The following is a 23,667-nucleotide window of genomic DNA, read 5'->3' as shown; positions in this document are numbered from 1 at the left end:
ATCATTTGGAAATTTGTGCACTAGGTTTTACTTATTTATTTTTTTGTGTGCACTAGGTTTTCACTTGCAGCAGTAGGTATTTATATAGTAGAGATTTAGTATTTATTGCTGATTATTCTGGGGCTTCCCTGATGGTTCAGTGGTTTTAAAAAAAAAAATGCCTTTTGATGCAGGAGATGCAGTTTCAGTACCTGGGTTGGGAAGATCCTGTGGAGAAGGAAATGGAAACGCTTTCCAGTATTCTTGCCTGGAAAATCCCATGGACAAAAGAGGCTGGTGGGCTATAGTCCATGGGGTGGCAACAAGTCAGACATGGCTTAGCAACTAAACAACTGATTATTCTGTGTATAGAATATGTGAGATTTTTGACATTCCTGAGTCTGCTTGATCAATTTCTTGAAAGTGATACTCAGGAACTGAACAGAAAACTTGGCATTTTGTCAAGGAGATTAATAGAATACACAAACATCACACAGATATCTTATATGCAAGCATTTACAAACTTCCTACTTGCTAAAATATGCTGGCTTTCTAAAATAATAGAAAGTTTTTTTTTTTAATGGAACAAGTTCTATAGAAAATAGCTTCTGTAAGAGTAAATTTGAAATACTGTTTTCTATTTACATTCTATTTTTCATCAGTCTTATAACCCTTTAATGTTTTCTTCACATATAATACTCTCAAATGTTTCCCATTTGGAGCCTAGTAACTGTTCAATAATAGTTTGTTGGGAAAGAAAAGAAATATTATGCCCAGTACTTTATGAATCTTGATCTGATTTATAAGTTGTTCAGTCAGTACATTTCAGTCACTCAGTCATGTCTGACTCTTTGTGACCCCATGGACTGTAGCAGGCCAGGCCTCCCTGTCCATCACCAACTCCCAGAGTTTACTCAAACTCATGTCCATTGAGTCGGTGATGCCATGCAACCATCTCATCCTCTGTTGACCCCTTCTCCTCCCACCTTCAATCTTTCCCAGCATCAGGGTCTTTTCAAATGAGTCAGTTCTTCGCATCAGGTGGCCAAAGTATTGGAGTTTTAGCTTCAGCATCAGTCCTTCCAATGAATATTCAGGACGGATTTCCATTATGACTGACTGGTTGGATCTCCTTGCTATCCAAAGGACTCTCAAGAGTCTTCTTCAACACCATAGGTCAAAAGCATCATTCTTTGGTGCTCAACTTTCTTTATAGTTCAACTCTCACATCCATACATGACTACTGGAAAAACCATAGCTTTGACTAGATGGACCTTTATTGGCACAGTAATGTCTCTGCTTTTTAATATGCTGTCTAGGTTGGTCATAACTTTAAGTTCTTAACTGTAGCTAAACTATCCAATTCAACAGGTTCTAAGGCCAGATATTTAAACCAAATTGTAATTAAGTTGTGATTAAGTGCACAGAAGAATGAAAAGTTGAATTTTATTTCTTCTCCTCTTTTTCTCACTAGATAATATAAATTTTTGTATGATCTAAACGTATCTTATCCAAAAGCATATTGAGCTATTACCAATCAACTGCAGAGATTTTGTGTACATCAACTTCAACTGACCTAGCTTGTCTCAAATCCTCAAATAGGAAATTTAATCCTCCAGAAATGTTGAATATATTTAAAAATACATGATTAGTTCCTCTCATTAAGAGAAAGTTATAAGCCACACCTCATTATTTTAGCTGAAACGGTTAACTATAAATGAATGCATATTCTTTCTTTTGTATATCACAAATGTAATTTAAACATTGAGTGAGTGCTCAACTACCTTTAGGATGATAATTAAGGGGAAAATAATAGAGGGGCATCATTACTAAAAGCAGCTCTGTATGGAAACGGCACCCTTTACAATTCTGTGGACTTCAATAAACAGTTCTGCTAATTTCTAGTCTTACTTCACAAGCAGGAATGCAGAGTTAAATCACTGTTAAAATTAATCTTTCACAGCGGTTTTAAAATCAAATTTACAATAATATACAAAACTATTAACTGTAACCCAGGTTTGCCAAAAAAAAAAGAGTCAGACACGACTGAGCGACTAAACACAACACAGCACAATAATGTTAGTGATCCTTTGTCATACTGGTTTCATTGCTAATTCAGTAAACTGCACACAATAACATTAATGTACCTTATCAGCTGTGCTATGATAGGAGATGGACAGATAACTAGACATTGATTGAAGACATTTCCATTAATATTCTTTCACTTAAATCTCACAGGGACCTTTTTTATCCAGGTATCATTAGAGTATGTTAGTTTCTCAGTTGTGTCCGACTCTGCAACCCCATGGACTGTAGCCTGCCAGGCTCCTCTGTCCATGGGATTCTCCAGGCAAGAATACTGGAGTGGGTTGCCATTTCCTTCTCCAGGCATTGTTAGAGACATTTAGTTTATTTCCAAGCTGTCTGTAAAGAGACAAGTATGCAGCACGTAAGGTTACACAGGATGTCTGCTAGCTTGTAGGATGCCTATGTACTGATTTTTAAAAGAGCCTCTTTGGCAGAAATATCAGAAAAAATGAAATCCTCCTAGGAAGACAAATGGCACATCTACAACAGAAGGAGCAGAGTGAAGTAAGTCAGAAAGAGAAAAACAAATATTGTATTTTAATGCAGATGTGTGGAATTTAGAAAAATGGTATAGATGATCTTATTTGCAAAGCAGTAGAGACATAGACAAAGAGAACAAATAAATGGATACTAAGGGGGAAATAGGGATGGGAGGGATTGGGAGTTTGGGACTGACATATATATACTATTGATGCTATGTATAAAACAGATCAGTAATGAGAACCTACTGCATAGAATAGGAAAATCTACTCAGGGCTCTGTGCTGACATAAATGGGAAGGAAGTCCAAAAAAGAGGAAGTATTTGTATATAAATAGCTGATTCACTTTGCTGTGCAGCGGAAGCTAAGACAAATTTGTAAAGCCGATCGGACTCTGCCACCCCATGGACTGTAGCCCGCCAGGCTCCTCTGTCCATGGGATTTCCCAGGCAAGAATATTGGAGTGGCTTGTCACTTCCTTCTCCAGGGGATCTTCTCAACCCAAGGACTGAACCTGCGTCTCCTTTGTTGGCAGGCAGATTCTTTACTGTTGAGCCACTAGGGAAGCTCATAAAGCAATTATATAGCAATAAAAAATGAATTAAAAAAAATATAAACAGAGAAAAGCCCATGACTCATCAAAGGAAGGGCCTCCTAAATTTCAGCCCCCACACATCCTCTCAGCTGGGTGCCTTTGAACAGTGTGCATACTACACAACTGTATGAGGTAGCCCTGAGAAAATTTTTATTTATCTGATGATTCATTTATTTCATTACTTAGCATACTTAGCACACATATTTTTTGTTTTTGCATTTTAAAAAATTCTAAACTGAGGCTCAACATATCTTCCTACAAACTGTAGAAACCATATGTAAATCATGACCTTATTTTTACTTTTATAAAGCGAATGAGTCACTGGCTTCTCCACTGTGTTGCCAACAGAACATATATAAGAAAGGCTGTTCCAAATTATGACCTGGTTCTTTGAGCTTAAAGCTCAGCATTCAGAAAACTAAGATCATGGCATCCAGTCCTATCACTTCATGGCAAATAGATGGGGAAACAGTGGAAACAGTGTCAGACTTTATTTTGGGGGGCTCCAAAATTACTGCAGATGGTGATTGCAGCCATGAAATTAAAAGACACTTACTCCTTGGGAGAAAAGTTATGACCAACCTAGACAGCATATTAAAAAGCAGAGACATTACTTTGCCAACAAAGGTCCGTCTAGTCAAGGGTATGGTTTTTCCAGGAGTCATGTATAGATGTGAGAGTTGGACCATAAAGAAAGCTGAGTGCCGAAGAATTGATGCTTTTGAACTGTGGTGTTGGAGAAGACTCTTGAGAGTCCCTTGGACTGCAAGGAGATCCAACCAGTCCATCCTAAAGGAGATCAGTCCTGAGTGTTCATTGAAAGGACTGACGCTGAAGCTGAAACTCCAATACTTTGGCCACCTGATGCGAAGAGCTGACTCATTTGAAAAGACCCTGATGCTGGGAAAGATTGAGGGCAGGAGGAGAAGGGGACAACAGAGGATGAGATGGTTGGATGGCATCACTGACTCAATGGACAATGGGTTTGGGTAAACTCTGGGAGTTGGTGATGGACAGGGAGGCCTGGCGTGCTGCAGTCCATGGGGTCACAAGGAGTCAGACAGGATGAGCGACTGAAATGAACTGAACTGAACTCTTTGAAAATAAGCCAATTAGGAGATAGACCAGTACTGGCAAGACACAAAACACTTTCTCCTCAAGACTAGGATATCTGGATGACAAATGTATCCATTTGCTAAACTACTGTGTGAGTTTCCTAGTTGCTCATTTTTACTAAAAAGTAATTAACTAAGCACAATATAAGAGTCCCAAGCTTATTAGAAAAGTTTCTTGGGAATGTAAATAAATTAGCTATGATTAGAACTAATGAAATCTCCAAGAGTACCAGATTTAATAGCAAAAGTTGTTTAGGTAAGATGCCTAATGATTTGTGTTAGAAATGGGGAGGAAGTCAAATGTCCAAGCGTATTAAAGAGAAAAGAAAAATCCAACAACTGAAAACTAGTAATAATTTTAAAAAATGTTAAAAAGGATAGTAAACATATTTAGAAATATTCATGCCTCCCATTCAATGTAGTAACACAATGGGTGTTAATTTGTTATACTAACACTTTATATGTAATTTTAGGGGTTCTTTGGGGAAGTGAAAGTGTTATTTGCTTCACAATGTCCAACTCTATGCGACCCCTGGACTGTAGCCCATCAGGTTCCACTGTCCATGGAATTCTCCAGGCAGGAATACTGGTGTGAGTTGCCATTTCCTTCTCCAGAGGATCTTCCCAACCCAGAGACTGAAACCCAGGTCTCCTGCATTACAAGCAGATTCTTTACCATCTGAGCCAGCAGGAAAACCCTCTTTGGGGAAAACCACTCTTTTAATTGGGCTTCCCTTGTGGCTCAGCGGGTAAAGAATCCATCTGCAATGCTGGAGACCTGGGTTCAACCCCTGGGTGGGTTGAGAAGATCCCCTGGAGAAGGGAAAGGGTACCGACTCCAGTATTCTGGCCTAGACTGTATAGTCCATGGTGTCACAAAGAGTAGGACATGACTGAGCGACTTTCACTTTCACTCTTTTAATTGGTGCATATAGTGCATTTTGAAAGACTATTTCTACGGTGTTTACTATTTGCTGGGGTTAAAAGTTTGAAAAAGTTTGTGAAAGCTAAAAAAGGAAACAGTGCCACACTGCACCTGAAGCACAATATTCATTTCAAGCTCACAGTTACTTTGAGTTAAAGATTTAATAACATGATTTTTTTCTCATACAACATAAACAGATATTAAAAACTAAGTGTATCTCTAAAAAAAGCAATAGTGTTTGTATTTTTTTGGATAAATAAAATCTTATACCCAGAAAGTTTTCTAAAATATTTTCCTATTAAATCACTCCATTTGTCTTGGTCAATAATAACTTCATTTTCTCATGGCACACATATGTTTTTGTTTTAAAATATACTGTGCCTCAATCTGCATATAATTAAAAGTGATTCAAACAAAAATACCTAGAATAAAATTTTGATTAGAAAATAAATAAAGCATTAAAATTAAGAAAATGAATCCAGAAATATAAACAAAGTATGTAGAAAAAGAAAAGAAAAAAAATCAAATCATAGGACCTATATATTTAAGGACAGTTGAATTTCAAATGGAATTGAACATCTTAGCAAAAACAGTTACACAATTCTGTCAGAAATTGGAAAACTCACCAGGAAATACAGACAATTTTCTCAACGCTAAATTTTAAAATTAAATCAATGTGAGGTTTTACATTAGAAAAGTGAGGAAGAGAGACAAGTGGCAAATGTCCTTAGTGATCTTATTATATCAAATGGAGTGGTTTAATGTAGTCAGACCACGTAGCTTCCTGCTGTAAAGCCGAGAATATAAATAAAGCTATTATTTTTCAAGGGCCATTGTAAGGTGCTCTTAGCTTGTAGCCTTCTAATAGTTTTGTGTGGCCTAAGGATCACATTTGAACATGTGGATTTATTTTTTTTTTTAATTCAGATAATTCAGGCAATTTCTTTAAAAAAGGTTCAAAAGAAAAGAACACTTCTCTGTGTTGTATATTCAATAAATCTGGAAAGTAAATAGTTTGAGAACTTAAAAGATCAAAAATATTGAAATTTTGGTTGACGGTAAGCATATAAGAACAGAAATCTAATCAACAGTTATGGTTTTGTCCTCCAAGTGTTCAGAGAAAACTCCTCTCAGTACTGTATACTGAACACTTTTGGAAAACACACACACACACACACACACACTTTTAATGCATGGATCAGCTGAAGAAGGGTAAGGTAACTCCTTAGAGGCCAGAAAGAACAGGAAACAGCTTCCTAAGCAAGGACTGCAATATGTAAATTAACGAAGGTACCTGTTCATCCATCTATGCTCTAAAGCTTGCATATAAGTAACTAACAAAAACTAGAGCTTTAAGCATGGGGAAGTTGTAAAGCTGTCTTCTACCACCACAAAAACTCAGGACTCTGTAAAAGAATATGATGAATAATGAGAGTGGTGTGAGGGGGAAGGAGTAAAAACTCTTTCCTGATCTTTTTTAAAGATAGACCTGCTGCTCCTACAACCTATGTGCTCAGTCATGTCTGATGCTTTGCGACCCTGTGGACTGTAGCCTGCCAGGCTCCTCTGTCCATAAAATTTTCCAGGCAAGCATACTGGAGCAGGTTGCCATTTCCTACTCAAGAGGATCCTCCCGACCCAGGGACCGAATCTGAGTCTCTTGCATCTCCTACACTGGCAGACAGATTATTTATCACTAGTCTAAATGGCTGGGGTGTGTGTAGCAGAATTGGGGAGATGTCATTTAGAGGTAAAAAATTGCAGCCAGTAGATAAGTTCTGGAGATCTAATGCACACCACAGTGATTACAGTCAACAAAACTGTATTATAAACATCAAAGCTGCTAAGAAACCAGATTTTAACTCTTCCTAACACAAAAAAAGAAATGGCAATTATGTGATATGATAAAGATGTAAGCTACCACTACAGTAGTAATCATACTGAAAAACACAAATGTACCAAACCCACATGCTGTACACCGCAGACTCACACAATGTTACATGCAATTATATTTCTCAATTGAAAAAAATAAAGCCTTAAGCAGAAAATCTAAATTAATTCATCATGCTTTGGTTGTGCCCTTAAATATTTGTTTTCCTCATTAAACGTTCTTGTTTTAATGGGTTCAACTTTCTGTGAGGGATTTTTGTTCAAGTTGTTTCTGTTAAAACAGTCCTAAATTTAAGAACCAATAATTTAACATTGCAACACAGGAAAAAAAAAAAAAAAGGCTGATAAAACATTCTGTTTTCTTCTGAAGGTTTCAGAATGCAGCTATCATTAACTGGTCTTTTACTATTAAATTTAAATAGCCAATTGAGACAAACAGTTCGGAGATGATTTTTCCACCACTGATTAGGACTGGAGTGGCAGGAATTAGGGATAATACTTATTTAGCCTTCTGAGCGTTCTGCACAGACTTGGTGCCCTTGCCAGCTCCAGATGCCTTTTTGTCCACTACTTGGATGGCAGCCACAGCAACTGTCTCATGTCATGAACAGCAAAATGGCCCAGAGGAGCATAGTTAGAGAAGATCTCAACACACATAGGCTTATTAGGAACCATTCTATAAGTTTATACTTTAAAACTGGTCTCAAAGTATTTTCATAGGAAAAATCTAATTAACAGGACCTCACGGTTTTTTGTTTTTAAATCACAAAATATAAAGGAAAACATGCCATCATTACTGAGATGCATGCACACAAAAACTTGATATAAAGATATCGCTTTTCGCCGTTAGGATATTCAACTCACCAGAAAGGATAACAATTTTAAAGTTGATGGCACCCTATTACCAGCTTCAAAAGCCAAACTGATGAAGCTATAGGGGAAAGTCACTAATCTCCATTATTGTAGTAAACTTTAACCATTTCTCTTATACATTAAACAACTGAAAAATTAAGATGGACATGAATAATATATATGTGTGAAGGGAGAGAACTGTATCTACCTGAAACAAGTATAAAAACATCATGGATAATAAAGTACAACAAATGTTTTAAAAATCATTATGATGGAGATCACATGCTTTGTATATTATACAAATCAGAAAGCAGTATCAAAGGGTAATAAAAAAAATAACTCAAATACATTTCTCAATCCTTTACAAATACTAAAGAAAATATATCACCTAGAAAAACATCAGAGGAAGATAAAGTAGTACACAGAAAAAAATTATAATATTCTTACGCTAAAAAATAGGAAGAATCAAATAATTAAATTTAATCAATTTTCAGGACATAGTAAAAATACAAGAGAATGCACACAGAAGTTAAAAGGAAAAAAAATACAGTTAGTAATAGAAATTAATTATATAGAAAATAAAGTTAGACCAGAAAGGAAAAAATAAGAGCACAGATTTTTTTCTCCTGAACAACCTGAGGGAAAAATCATGAATTAAAAACAAAAAATTCCTTGCACTTTTTGTATATATTTTAAAAACTGTCAAATGTTACATTTAAATGAGATTTTATAGTAAATTGACCAATGATGTTATAAGGACTTACACCTTCTAAAATTGTATACATAGTTATAATTATTAATATTTTGAGGGATCCTCAACAAGAAGTTTGGTTTATAATATCCTGGAATTATAATTTAAATTAAAATTGTACCACTTACATATATCATACAAAACTAAAACATTAATTTCTTTTAAGTTGTTTTTATACTCAAAATGTCCTATGTTTGCAATGGAAAAATTTAAACCAAATCACTTTATATTTCTTCAAACATTTTTGTAGCTCATCATTACACATAGGAAAAATAGCTAAAACACTGCTAGCTCATTACAAGTTTCTAAATGCACAGGCTCTTAGGGAAAATGTAGCTTTATATCTGATGTTTTACCTTTAATTCCTTTACTTTCTGGCACTCTAGATGAAAAGAGAAGATTTTATGATAATTCTACTCTGTGTTGCTCCTGTATTTATATTTAATGGTTTTAAACTTTTTATAAAGTCTAACCTCTGCAATACCATATTACCTTCAAAATGTCCATCTTATATAAGTGGAGTTACATTCCACATTATCAATAATGCATGAAAAGATTTCATCAGTCCTGGATTGATAAAGAACAAAAAGGAGTGAATGTTGAGGAGGGAAATCTGCATAGAAACTATATTTTTAGATGATGATAAAGCTATTCCTTTTCAATGAATTTCACATTTTATTTTTATTTATTTTTTCTCTGCTTGGGATATTCTCCCTCACAGGTTTCCATGACTTTGTCTCTCATTTCCTTCTCATCTTTTCCCAAACGTCATCTTCTTAGTTATCTTTCCTGTTCAGACTATCTAAAATTTAAACTCTTTTTCCTTTCTCATTCTCCTTTCCCTCTTTAATTTTATTTGCCTTGCACTTAGAAATGTCTAACATGTCATTTATTTCAATTAATGTACTTTATTATCTCTTTCCACCATTAGAATTAAATCCTAAGAGGGAAGATATTTATGGTTAGTTTGCTAACCACTGTTAAATCCAGTAACTAGAACATAATCTGATAGGTAGTAAAGACCAAAAAGTGCTTCCTAAAAATTGTCTTTATTTAGAGTGTGATGAAATCATTTTCAAAAGTGTGTATTTCTCTAATTGATACTTCATCCATGATTTAGAAAATAGAATAAAATAAAAATAGATGTGGAAGTTTAAAAACTTATTGAAGACATTATAAACATACTCAAATAATTACTATTTGATAAATATTTGATAAACTACATATGATTTTCTCAATATGTTTATGTACATTTATACATGTATTTGTGCACACTGTTTATGTGCTTATGTGGGTATACTATATAATCACTGGGGCTTCCCAGGTGGCACTTGTGGTAAAGAACCTGCCTGCCAATGCAAGAGATGCAGACTGATACTTGGGTCAGGTAGATCCCCTAGAATAGAAAATGGCAACCCGCTCCAGTGTTCTTGGCTGGGAAATTCCATAGACAGAGTAGCCTGGTGGGCTACAGTCCAGAAGGGCTGCAAAGAGTTGGATATGACGGAGCAAAAAGCACATGCAAATGTACACACAAACACAAACAATATACTCATTACCTCTCTCACTGAGTTTCAAGATCTATATGCATTTTCATGCATGTTCATATGAGTCTGTACACATGTAATGATGTATATAAAGCAGAAACTAACATTTGTTGCATTTCTACATTGTTGAACACAGACCCAACTACAATTTAATCTCAGAATAATCCAAGCACAAATTCAATAGAAAGCAGGACTAATTCAGTTCAGTTCAGTTCAATTGCTCAGTTGTATCCAAATCTTTAAGACCCCATGGACTGTATGTAGCATGCCAGACTTCCCCATCCATCACCAACTGCCATAATTGCTCAAACTCATGTCCATCGAGTTGGTGATGCCATCCAACCATTTCATCCTCCATCAGCCCCTTCTCCTTCTGCCTTCAATCCTTCCCAGCATCAGGGTCTTTTTCAGTGAGTCAGTTCTCATCAGGTAGCCAAAGTATTGGAGGTTCAGCTTAAGCTTCAGTCCTTCCAATGAATATTCAGGACTGATTTCCTTTAGGATTGACTGGTTTGATTTCCTTGCAGCCCAAGGGACTCTCAAGAGTCTTCTCCAACACCACAGTTCAAAAGCATCAATTCTTCAGTGCTCAGCCTTCTTTATCGTCCAACTCTCACATCCATACATAACCATTGGAAAAACCATAGCTTTGACTAGACAGATCTTTGTTGGCAAAGTAATGTCTCTGCTTTTTAATATGCTGTCTAGGTTTGCTATACCTTTTGTTTCAAGGAGCTAGTGTCTTTTAATTTCATGGCTGCCATCACCATCTGCAGTGATTTTGGAGCCCAAGAATATAAAGTCTATCACTGTTTTCATTGTTTGGCCCATCTCTTTGCCATGAAGTGATGGGACCAGATGCCATGATCTTAGTTTTTTGAATGTTGAGCTTTAAGTCAACTTTTTCACTCTCCTCTTTCACTTGCATCTGGAGGCTCCTCAGATTCTCTTTGCTTTCTGCCATAAAGGTGGTGTCATCTCCATATCTGAGGTTATTGATATTTCTTCCAGCAATCTTGGTTCCAGCTTGTGCTTCATCCAGCCCAGCATTTCTTATGATGTCCTCTGCATATAAATTAAATAAGCAAGGTGACAGCATACAGCCTTGACGTACTACTGTCCCAATTTGGAGCCAATCTTTTGTTGCATGTCTGGTTCTAACTGTTGCATCTTGACCTGCATGCAGGTTTATTAGGAGGCAGGTAAGGTGGTCTGGTATTCCCATCTCTTTAAGAATTTTCCAGTTTGTCATGATCCACACAGTCAAAGACTTTGGTATAGCCAATGAGCAGAAAGAGGTGGTTTTCTGGAACTCTCTTGCTTTTTCGATGACCCAACAAATGTTGGCAATTTGATCTCTGGTTCCTCTGTCTTTTCTAAATCCAGTTTGAACATTGGGAAATTCTCGGTTGATGTACCGTTGAAGCCTTGCTTGGATAATTTTGAGCATTACTTTGCTAGTGTGTGAAACGAGTGCAATTGTGCAGTAGTTTGAACATTCTTTGGCATTGCCTTTCTTTGGGATTGGAATGAAAACTGACCTTTTCCAGTCCTGCGGCTACTGCTGAGTTTTCCAAATTTGCTGGCATACTGAGTGCAGCACTTTCACAGCATCATCTTTTAGGATTTGAATTAGCTCAGCTGGAAGTTCATCTTCTCTGCTAGATTTGTTCGTAGTGAGGCTTCCTAAGGCCCACTTGACTTTGCATTCCAGGATGTCTGACTCTAGCTGAGTGATCACATCATTGTGGTTATCTGGGTCATTAAGATCTTTTTGGTATAGCTCTTCTGCATATTCTTGCCACCTCTTCTTAGTATCTTCTGCTTCTGTTAGGTCCATACCATTTCTGTCCTTTATTGTGAATATCTTTTCATGAAATGTTTGCTTGGTATCTCTGATTTTCTTCAAGAGATCTGTTTAGCTCTATTTCTTTATATTGATCACTTAGGAGCTTTCTTACCTCTCCTAGCTATTCTTTCAAACTCTGCGTTCAACTGTGCATGTCTTTCCTTTTCTCCTTTGCCTTTAACTTCTCTTACTTTCTCAGCTATTTGTAAGGCCTCCTCAGACATCCACTGGTCATTCTGCATTTCTTTTTCTTGATCATGGTCTTGATCACTGCCTCCTGTACAATGTCATGAACCTCCATCCATACTTCTTCAGGCACTCTATCAGATCTAATCCCTTAAATCTATTTGTCACTTCCATTGTATAATTATAAGGGGTTTGATTTAGGTCATATCTGAATGGTCTAGTGTTTTTCCCCATTTTCTTCAATTTAAGTCTGAATAAGGAGTTCATTATCTGAGCCACAGTCAGCTCCTGGTCTTGTTTTTGCTGACTGTATAGAGCTTCTCTATCTTCGGCTACAGAGAATATAATAAACCTGATTTCGGTATTGATCATCTGGTGATGTCCATTTGTAGAGTCATCTCTTTTGTTGTTGGAAGAGGGTGTTTGCTATGACCAGTGCGTTCTCTTGGCTAAACTTTTTAGCCTTTGCTCTGTTTCATTTTGTATTCCAAGACCAAACCTGCCTGTTATATCAGAATTCAACTTAAGTCATTGAGACTTCAAATTTCATCTTCCTCACTTTTATCTTTTTTTGTATATCTATTTTGCCTTCTGTATTCTGAAGTTATATATAAATGTTAATTTACAAACAGGATCTAATCACCAGAATTGGGCATGGTTTCTTTGCATATGTATGTTTATCATTTTGTTTAAATTCATTAATCCTAAATTCATATAATGAAGTGATATTATTGAATTGTTTTAGTCAGCTGTTCATTCTATCAGTTCATTCTATGGGCTATGCAAAACAAAGTGGAAATAGTAGATGAAAAGAGAGATAAGAGATTCCCAATTTTCTCTTTTTCCCTATGTCACATTGTCAACATCTGCTTTACTGAAGACAAGGTTAATGATGTGAGCATGGCTGTTAAGACGGTTGACCTCATTGAGGTATATTAGTTAGCATCATCATGATGTTGGTCACCATCACAGAAAAATCACAGACAGGAAAAATGAGCCAGCCAAGACAGGTTTAAAACTCTAACAGGAACTCCTATTTCTAATGGAGTGTATTTTCAAAGGAACTGACTGCTATTGTGAAAACACATTACTAAAAGTATTAATCTTCTGAGTCAGCAAAGATGAATTTTTAATCTCTATTAAAATAAGGCATAGAACTAAAATTTAAAACCAGATGATCACTTCATTTGAATATGTTATGTGATTTAGAACAAAAACAGTTTTGAATTATATAAAATTGTATTTATTTACATATGTATACTATTTATATAATTTATATATCGTATATATATATAAACAGTGCATCTAGTATGCACACATGTATCTACAATACATTTACATATATATTATATATATATACACACGCACCTGAATGTTTATTATACCTACATATATATGCAGTATTTACTGTTTTAAATGCAACAAAAATCATTTAGTAAAAAGGAGCTCTAAAATTATGTTAACATAATTTTAGTGTTTCCTTACTCTTTCTTTTTAAAAAGGTTTTCATTGCCTTTAGAGCAACACAAAGTCAGTGAATCATACGACAAGGATGAGTTCTGACTGTATTAATGGATTCATGTTTAAGAAAAATGAATAGCCTAGTAGAATGAATATTTTATTCACATTCTTGGTGTTGAAGAACAACTGCTAAAAATCTATAAAATCTCAACATAACTATCTATCAACTAAATTATGACATAAAATGATGATTAAGAAAAATGTACTTCATCATCAGTAATCATTCTAAGGTTAAATAAGTGAATAGCAAAAACTTTCCATTATTTGACCCTAAATGTTTTCTTCTGTTGTATTCTACATTAGATATAAGGGATTGAAAGCAGTATTGAAGAGAAGGCAGGATGAAAGTATATATATTTATTTTCCTTTTCTATTATAAAATCTTCCAAAAAAATTCAGTGAGATGTGTAACAAAAAATCATGTTGATATCATTAAAACTTAATAAAGCCTAATGGTCTACTATATTTACAAAAATATTTTAAATGAAATGAAGCATCAGCTAGAGCTGAAATTCACATTTTGCTCCTCAAAAAAAATCACATTTGCCTTTCTACCTGAGAGACAATCACTATTCTGAATTTGGTTTCCATCTTTTAATTCAATGTCACACTTGATATGTAAATTCAGAGTGAGGATGAAATAAAGACTAAGAGTTTCTTTATCACCTGCATACCATGATTGAAAGAATTACAACTATATGATTTAACTTAACAAAAAGAAAAGTGAGTACAACACAAACATGGGCACAGGGGAGTACTAAAATTTGTATAAAAACATGAATACTCATTTAAAGTACATATTTTTATTTCAATATTAATAGTATCTATTTCTGTATTCCAGAGGTTTGTAACACTGTAGAGTCAGTGACCAAAACCATCCCAAAGAAAAAAGAAATGTAAGAAGGCAAGGGGTTGTCTGAGGAAGTTTTACACATAGTTGAGGAAAGAAGAGAAGCAAAAGGCGACAGAGAAAGGGAAAGATATATCCAGCTGAACGCAGAGTTTCATTCAGTTGAACAAGGCAAGATAAGAAGGCCTTCTTAAATGAACAGCACAATGAAGTAGAGGAAAATGACAGAGTGGGAAGGACTAGAGATCGCTCCAAGAAAACTGATGACATCAAGGGAACATTTCATGCAAGGATGGGCAAGATAAAGGACAGAAACAGTAAGGACCTAAGAGAAACAGAACAGATTGAAAAGAGGTGGCAAGAATACACAGAACTAGACAAAAAAGGTCTTAGCGACCCAGATAACCATGATGGTGTGGTCACCCACCTAGAGCCTGATATTCTGAAGTCTAAAGTCAAGTGGACCTTAGGAAGCATTACTACAAACAAGGCCAGTGGAGGTAATGAAATTCCAGCTGAGCTGTTTCAAATCCTGAAAAATGATGCTGTTAAAGGGATGCACTCAATATGCCAGCAAATTTGGAAAACTCAGCAGTGGTCACAGGACTAGAAAAGGTCAGTTTTCATTTCAATCCCCAAAAAGGGCAATGCCAGAGAATGGAAAAATTCCACACAATCACACAACTGCACTCATTTCACATGCTAGCAAGGTAATGCTCAAAATCTTTCAAGCTAGGCTTCAGAAGTCCACGAACTAAGAAATTCCAGTTGTACAAGTTGGATTTAGAATAGGTGGAAGAACCAGAGATCAAACTGACAACATCCATTGGATCACAGAGAAAGCAAGAGAATTCCAGAAAAACATCTACTTCTGCTTTGATTGCTTTGACTGCATTTGACTATGAGATAGTTTTTTACTTTCTGGATCACAACAAACTGGAAAATTCTTAAAGACATGGGAATACCAGACCACCTTACCTGTATCCTGAGAAACCAGTATGCAGGTCAGGAAGCAGCAGTTAGAACCTTACATGGAACAACTGATTGGTTCAAAATAGGGAAAGGAGTATGACAAGGCTGTATGCTGTCATTCTGTTTATTTAACTTATATGCAGGCTGTGTGTTAAGTCGCTCCATCATGTCTGACTCTCTGCCACCCCATGGACTGTAGCCTGCCAGGCTCTTCTGTCCATGGAATTTTCCATGCAAGAATACTGGAGTGGGTAGCCATTCCCTTATATGCAGAATATATCATGTGAAATGTCAGGCTGGATGAATTCCAAGCTGGAATTAAGACTGGTGGGAGAAATATGAACACCCTCAGATATGCAGATGATACCACTATAATGGCAGAAAGTGACGAGGAGCTAGAAGCTTCTTGATGATGGTGAAAGAGGAGAGTGAAAATGCTGGCTTAAAACCCAACATTCAGAAAACTAGGATCATGGCATCTGGCCCCATCATTATGGAAAATAGAAGGGTAAAAGTAGAAGCAGTAACAGACTTTATTTTCTTGGGCTCCAAAATCCATGTGGACAGTCACTGCAGCCAGTGACTGCTCCTTGAAGGAACACTATGGTAAACCTAGACAATGTATTAAAATCACTTTGCCAACCAAGATGCGAACAGTCAAAACTATGGTTTTTCCAGTAGTCATGTACAGATTTGAGATTTGGACCATAAAGAAGACTGAGCACTGAAGAATCAATGCCTTCGAATTGTGTTGTTGGAGAAGGCTCTTGAGAGTCTCTTAGACTACAAGGAAATCAAACCAGTCAATCCTAAAGGAAATCAATCCTGATTATTCATTAGAAGGACTGATGCTGAAGCTGAAACCCTAATACTTTGGCCATCTGATGCGAAGAGCCAACTCTTTGGAAAGACCCTCATGCTGGGAAAGATTGAAGACAAAAGGAGAAGAGGGCAGCAGAGAATGAGATGGTTAGACTGCATCACCAACTCAATGGACATGAATCTGAGCAAACTGAGCAAACTCTCAGAGATAGTAAAGGACAGGGAAGCCTGGTGTACTGCCATCCATGGAGTAACAAAGAGTCGGACTTACCGAACAACATTTCTGTATTAAGTTAAAAACAGAAGCAAAATTCTAGGCAACGATCCAAGGGAAATAGAAAAGGGCTTTCTATACACACTGTGATTATTAATTACCTCTATATCATCCCTATCTTATTTAAAAGGAAGACTGATTTTTACAAAAGATTTACAGTTGTGTAATTAACAAATATAATTCCAAAGCCCTGAAATTGTTTTTCATTCTTTCTATTTTATACCAAGTTTTCACAATGAAGTTAAAATAAATCCTGTGGTCATTTGTGGCTTCTTGTCTGTGTCTTCTTACAGATATGTTTTAAAGTTATGATCCTTATTTAAATTCTCCATGTTTCCTTCATGTTAGCATATCTACATTTATACAAATTCATTTAAAATACTTTTGTAAACAAGTTGGAGTTACAAAAGAAGTGATAAATATTGACTGTTAAAAGAATTTAAACCTTGTAAAATAGGAAAAGAGAAAATGTTCAAAGAGGATAATCATTTATTTGAAATTAATATTAGCATGTTACTTTAAGTTTATCCAGAATTTGTTTGCTAACAGGTGCAGATTTACATCCAGCAACAGGAAGTCAGAGTATTTGAATCTCTAAATGTAAGCAAAATTCAAAGAAGAGCTATAATAAAAGCAAATATATGCATTTGCCCAGAAATTTCTATACCAAAGAAATATTTTTATATCTTCTAAGAGGCATAATAGAGCTCTGAGAGCCCAGGGAACTTAGTACTGTTGCCAAAGTCCATAAATATTTGCCCAACATTCTTTTTCTAAATGTCTGATATATGAATAAAATATTAGAAGGATATTATAATCACATTCACTTACACTGATATATGAAGTAAAGAGACAATTCAAATGCATTGTTTCTGTATCACTACCTTCTCCAGATACCCTCCTCCACAACATAAACTATGTTGGGATATACAGTGTTTAATTAAAAAAAAAAATCTATTCTATTTAACAGCAAAAAGTAGTTCCAATGAAACTCTAGCATTTTCTCATCATTCATTGTTACAACAGAAATTTGCACATAGTTTATCATGATTAAAAAATATAAAAACATTCAATAATTACATAAAATATGATAAAGCTACTTTTATCTTTGTCAGCATGGTATGGGAATGCAAGCTCTGGTTCAACAAATACTGAATAATATTGTATGTGTACAGTAAACAGAGTATCAAATTCACAACAGTATGAGTATAAAAATAAACTTAGTTTATGCAAACATGTTTGTCATAGCAGATATAAAGAATGAAGCCAGGAATACAGACTTTCCACTATTGAGGACCACACAAAGACATATGAGACGACATGAAGGTGAAACATTGATTTTGATGCTTTCCCATAAGTATAACCAATGCCTAGCTGAGTGCCTGACCCAAAGTAGATGATCCAAATGTTTCTAAATTATTTAATGATGTTAGTACAAATATATCACTGCAACTTTTCATGGAAACAAAATGACAGAATTTTTACTTTGTGCTCCTAAAGAGGCTGGGCTATGCATGTGCATGCTCAGTGTCTCCAACTCTTTGTGACCCCAGGGACTGTAGCCCACCAGGCTCCTCTGTCCATGGGATTCTCAGGCAAGAGGACTAGAGTGGGTTGCCACTTCCTCCTCCAGGAGATCCTCCCAACTCAGCAATCAAACCTGCACCTCCTGCATCTCCTGCATTGGCAGATAGATTCTTTATCACTGGGGCCATCTGGGAAGCCCTAGAGAAGCCGGGCTAGTTGATGACTGTCAGCTTGAGAGGGAGTTTATCATGGGTGGAAGCAGGTAGAGTGAGGAATACGAGAACAAGGACCAAGGCACGCATCAAACAGATTCACTGAAGTGCATGATAAACTCTGCGACTTTTGATAAGTGTAGATGAATACAGAGATTGAAAGACTGAGATTTGAAGATATTTTCTCTCTCTATGCAGTGTCTACTCTGCCTTCATCTAAATACCTTCAGATCACAGACCTTAATTATAAGTACCTTTAGCTAATATATTTTCAAACCATCCTCCCTTGCTTGAACTTACCTCATGTCAGAAATGTGAAATATGGGCCATATGTTGTGGAAGTTCAAGTAAACCACTGTTTATTCTTCTGACTTTGAGAGCTCATAAATCTCAGAGTCAATTCAATGCAAATATATGTAACTGGAATATTAAGAGGTATAAATTTTCTTCAGATAGCCTCTGCTACATTTTTCTTAGTTCTTAGTTATATTCTATGTTAAGTTAAAGAAAGTAATTTGCCTCAAAATATTCCAAAAGAGAAACAGCTATAAAAGCAAAATAAATTGATGGTCTTTTGGTATTTTTCCTTGACAGTAAAGGTTTCTCAGAGTGCTATATTCTTGGCCTAAAGAGGTACAGAATGACGTTAGTTTGAAAGTTATTCCCAGAAGTTCTAACAAAACACAAAACTTCAGAATTAAGGTGGTCAGTTGGAAGCAAGCAAATGTGACTTCTCTTGATAAAAGCCTATTAGGATGTACATTTCCATTGTCACTGACCATTGAATTTTCCTAACTTCAGCAACAACTAACATCTGATTTGTGTTCACTGATTCAGGTACTGTATTAATTTTCTAGGGCTGCCATAACAAATGACCACACACTGGGTGGCTTAACAATAGAAATTTATTTTCTGGAGGCTATGAGTTCAAGATTAAGGTCCAAGGGAGAGTTGGTTTCTTCAGAGACCTCTCTCTTTGACTGGTAAATGACCATTTCTTCTTCCTGTGTCCTTATATGGTCTTCTCTCTGAACCTATCTGTGTCCAGATATCCTCTTCTTGTAAGGGCATGGAGCCTACTCTAATGACCTCATTTTAACCTAGTTACCTCTTTAAAGGTCTATCTCCAAATACAGTCACATTCTGAGGTACTGCAGGTTAGGACTCTAACAAAGTTTTGGAGGACAAAATTCAGTCCATAAAAGACTGAATAGTTTATATACATGATATATTTTATCATATAAACCAACCTGTGAGATGCTACCTTTATACACATTTTACAGATGGGAAAATTAAGCAAGAGAATTGTTAGTAACTAACCCAAGTTCATACAGGTAGTAAGTGCAGAAGCTCTCACATAGAAATCCTGATAGTCTCATTACAGAACCCATGATATTCAAAACCACTCGATATTGCTATTTAGATTAGCTAACCTTCTGGATGAAATCTCTCATATATGAATTTCTTCAGAATCTCTGCTTTACATCTCAAAAATCTCTCTGTATCTTCAACATTATTTTCAGTCATTTGTCTTCTTTCTAAAGTGGAAGATCTTACATAACTGACAAGATTTTAGCTTTGTGCTAAAACTTTCCCTTTTATACAGCTGAAATATCTTTCTTTTTACCAGATTTTCATGGTCTCCTTTCCCCCTCACAGTATTTGATGTAAAATACTGTCAAAGGTTCTCTTTCCCTTTCCATTTACTATCAAATACCTCTTTAAAAATAAGTGATATCAGCTAGTCAGCTACAACTGAAACAACTTTTTTATTTTCCTTCACCAGTGAAACTCAGGTCATTTAACTAACAGCCCTTCTCTCAGCCAGTTCTCACTAGGTGCCATGTACTTAATTCATAAACTTCTCTCTGCACTTACTGCTCTGATCCAGCACTCTTTCTTTTCCTCTGGAACCTCTGATGGCTTGCAAAGAATTTACATGACTTGTTAAAGCCCATTTAATAGACTGAGAATATTCCATTCATTAAGATTCCTTCCTTCAGTGGAGAGCCAAAATGGAGAGAAGTGAAGATATCCCAAGGACATATAATGGTAACAGTAGTTGGTGTTTTTTTAAGAAGATGTCTTAACATCTATGCTTCGTTAACTAAAAGACAAAAAAAAAAAACAAACCCTTGGATTGAACTGTTTTGACTAATGTACATAAGATACTATACCAGGTAGGATCTTTCTGGGAGAGAAAATCTAGACATGTAAATATCAACAACTACTACAACCACAAATACGGTGGCTAAAGGGTTGCCAAGGGACCTTGAAGAATATGCATGTATTGTGAGGGCTTTAAATGTGTTCAGTTCAGTTCAGTTGCTCAGTCATGTTAGCTGTGGATTAGAGAATGCATCCCATCTTTATCTGTTTCCCTGAAAAATCTTTAACAGCTATGCTATTCACTATCATCTTTTCTACAAATCCTTTAGGGGAATTCAGAGGTCCTAATTTCTAAGGTGGGAAATAGGATGTAAAAGACATGATGATAGGGGTCAGTTAACAGATATTAACTGTACATAAATAATACATTCAAAGAAAGCTACACAGTGAAAAAGACAAATGAACATATAAAAAAAGTAATTTCTAGCATTTCATCCAATGATGACTAATTAAATTATTAATTGCACTAATATATTCAATAAGTTGTCTACACAGGAAAATGATATTGGACTAGATTAATTCTCTAGAAATTTAATATGATTGGTGCTGGGAAAACTGGTCAACCACTTGTAAAAGAATGAAACTAGAACACTTTCTAACACCATACACAAAAATAAACTCAAAATGGATTAAAGATCTAAATGTAAGACCAGAAACTATAAAACTCCTAGAGGAGAACATAGGCAAAACACTCTCCGACATAAATCACAGCAAAATCCTCTATGACCCACCTCCCAGAATATTGGAAATAAAAGCAAAACTAAACAAATGGGACCTAATGAAACTTAAAAGCTTTTGCACTACAAAGGAAACTATAAGTAAGGTGAAAAGACAGCCCTCAGATTGGGAGAAAATAATAGCAAATGAAGAAACGGACAAAGGATTAATCTCAAAAATATACAAGCAACTCCTGCAGCTCAATTCCAGAAAAATAAATGACCCAATCAAAAAATGGGCCAAGGAACTGAACAGACATTTCTCCAAAGAAGACATACAGATGGCTAACAAACACATGAAAAGATGCTCAACATCACTCATTATTAGAGAAATGCAAATCAAAACCACAATGAGGTACCATTACACGCCAGTCAGGATGGCTGCTATCCAAAAGTCTACAAGCAATAAATGCTGGAGAGGGTGTGGAGAAAAGGGAACCCTCTTACACTGTTGGTGGGAATGCAAACTAGTACAGCCGCTATGGAAAAACAGTGTGGAGATTTCTTAAAAAACTGGAAATAGAACTGCCATATGACCCAGCAATCCCACTTCTGGGCATACACACTGAGGAAACCAGATCTGAAAGAGACACGTGCACCCCAATGTTCATCGCAGCAGTTTATAATAGCCAGGACATGGAAGCAACCTAGATGCCCATCAGCAGATGAATGGATAAGGAAGCTGTGGTACATATACACCATGGAATATTACTCAGCCATTAAAAAGAATTCATTTGAATCAGTCCTAATGAGATGGATGAAGCTGGAGCCCATTATACAGAGTGAAGTAAGCCAGAAAGATAAAGAACATTACAGCATACTAACACATATATATGGAATTTAGAAAGATGGTAACGATAACCCTATATGCAAAACAGAAAAAGAGACACAGAAATACAGAACAGACTTTTGAACTCTGTGGGAGAATGTGAGGGTGGGATATTTCAAAAGAACAGCATGTATACTATCTATGGTGAAACAGATCACCAGCCCAGGTGGGATGCATGAGACAAGTGCTCGGGCCTGGTGCACTGGGAAGACCCAGAGGAATCGGGTGGAGAGGGAGGTGGGAGCGGGGATCGGGATGGGGAATATGTGTAAATCTATGGCTGATTCATATCAATGTATGACAAAACCCACTGAAATGTTGTGAAGTAATTAGCCTCCAACTAATAAAAAATAAATAAATAAATAAATAAAAGCACTTTAAATTACATACACACATACACACACTAACTGGTTGGAAGATTAATTATCCAGATAATCATTTAGGAAAATAGAGATTATGTACTTCTATTTCTTCTTCTTTGTGAACTCAAAAATTATCCAACATCTAGATACAAAACACCACAAAATTCTAATGCTATTAATGCTTTAAAATTCATCAGTCACGTTCACTTTTCATATAAATACCCTTTTTTCTGTATTCATTTTTCCTTTAGGAAACTGTTCCAGTTCTTTACTGCCATGTATGCATGTAATGAGTAACAAAATCCTCAAAGATGACAGTGATGATATTACTTACAATTAATCTCTTGACTAACAAAGATTCTCAACTTACCAAAAGAAGAGGAAAGGGCATTCTCTGATATGGTCTCAATGCATATTTCAGGAAGAATGCATATCATACTAGATCATTAAAGACTTCCATTTTCCTCTACCAACAGAGTTACTGAAATTTCATATTTTACTTTATTACAACATAATACTTTTGTACCAGGGAAAAGAGAAGACACACCTAAGTTCATATATAATAAGCACAATCTGCCTATGGAAATGGTGTCCCTGGCTCCTTTTCCAAGCACACTCTTAGGCTCCATTGAAAGTGTTTTTTTTTAGTCCCTTCTAGGTGGAATTAAAATTTGCTATTAAACTGGTAAGCATATAATAAGAAAGATAAACGATTACAACTATCAAGCATTTCACAACTTAAAGAGGCTGCTTTCAACTTTGACTTTAAACTGAATCACTACCTTCCTGGGAGATGTAAAAGCATTTCAAAGCAAAACTTTGGCTATACTAAAATGCTTACCTTTTAATCAAGGTAGTAGAAATTCTCCAAATTGCTAATTCAAAAGAAAGATCCTTAGGCAATGGAATATTGACATTGCACTAAACCGTGTCAGGGTTACTAACAAACACAGATTCATCAATAGGGAGGTGTGTGGTTTTCCCCACTTTTCCCTTTATAACCTCAGCAGTGCCCAACAGTTTACTTCACAGACTACCAAAGGAGCTAAGAAATTGCTTTCTTTTTTAGTGGGACCCTGTGGATGGTCATAAACAGACACTTGGTACATTGGCAAAACATTGTATATGAATGTCCGCTAGTGATGCCCCATGGTTT

The 23,667-nt window shown here is 35.9% G+C and overlaps 1 protein-coding gene across 1 annotated transcript in view; it reads right to left on the bottom strand.

Annotated features, from left to right (window-relative positions):
* The window catches only part of SGCZ (sarcoglycan zeta), a 1,068,194-nt gene that overhangs the window by 527,731 nt on the left and 516,796 nt on the right, over positions 1-23,667 (bottom strand). The gene's annotated exons all lie outside the window — the stretch shown is intronic.

This window comes from Cervus canadensis, chromosome 31 (assembly GCF_019320065.1).
Source record: "Cervus canadensis isolate Bull #8, Minnesota chromosome 31, ASM1932006v1, whole genome shotgun sequence".
In the NCBI taxonomy this organism is placed as follows: domain Eukaryota; kingdom Metazoa; phylum Chordata; class Mammalia; order Artiodactyla; family Cervidae; genus Cervus; species Cervus canadensis.
This window is presented reverse-complemented; position numbering and strand designations above follow the sequence as displayed.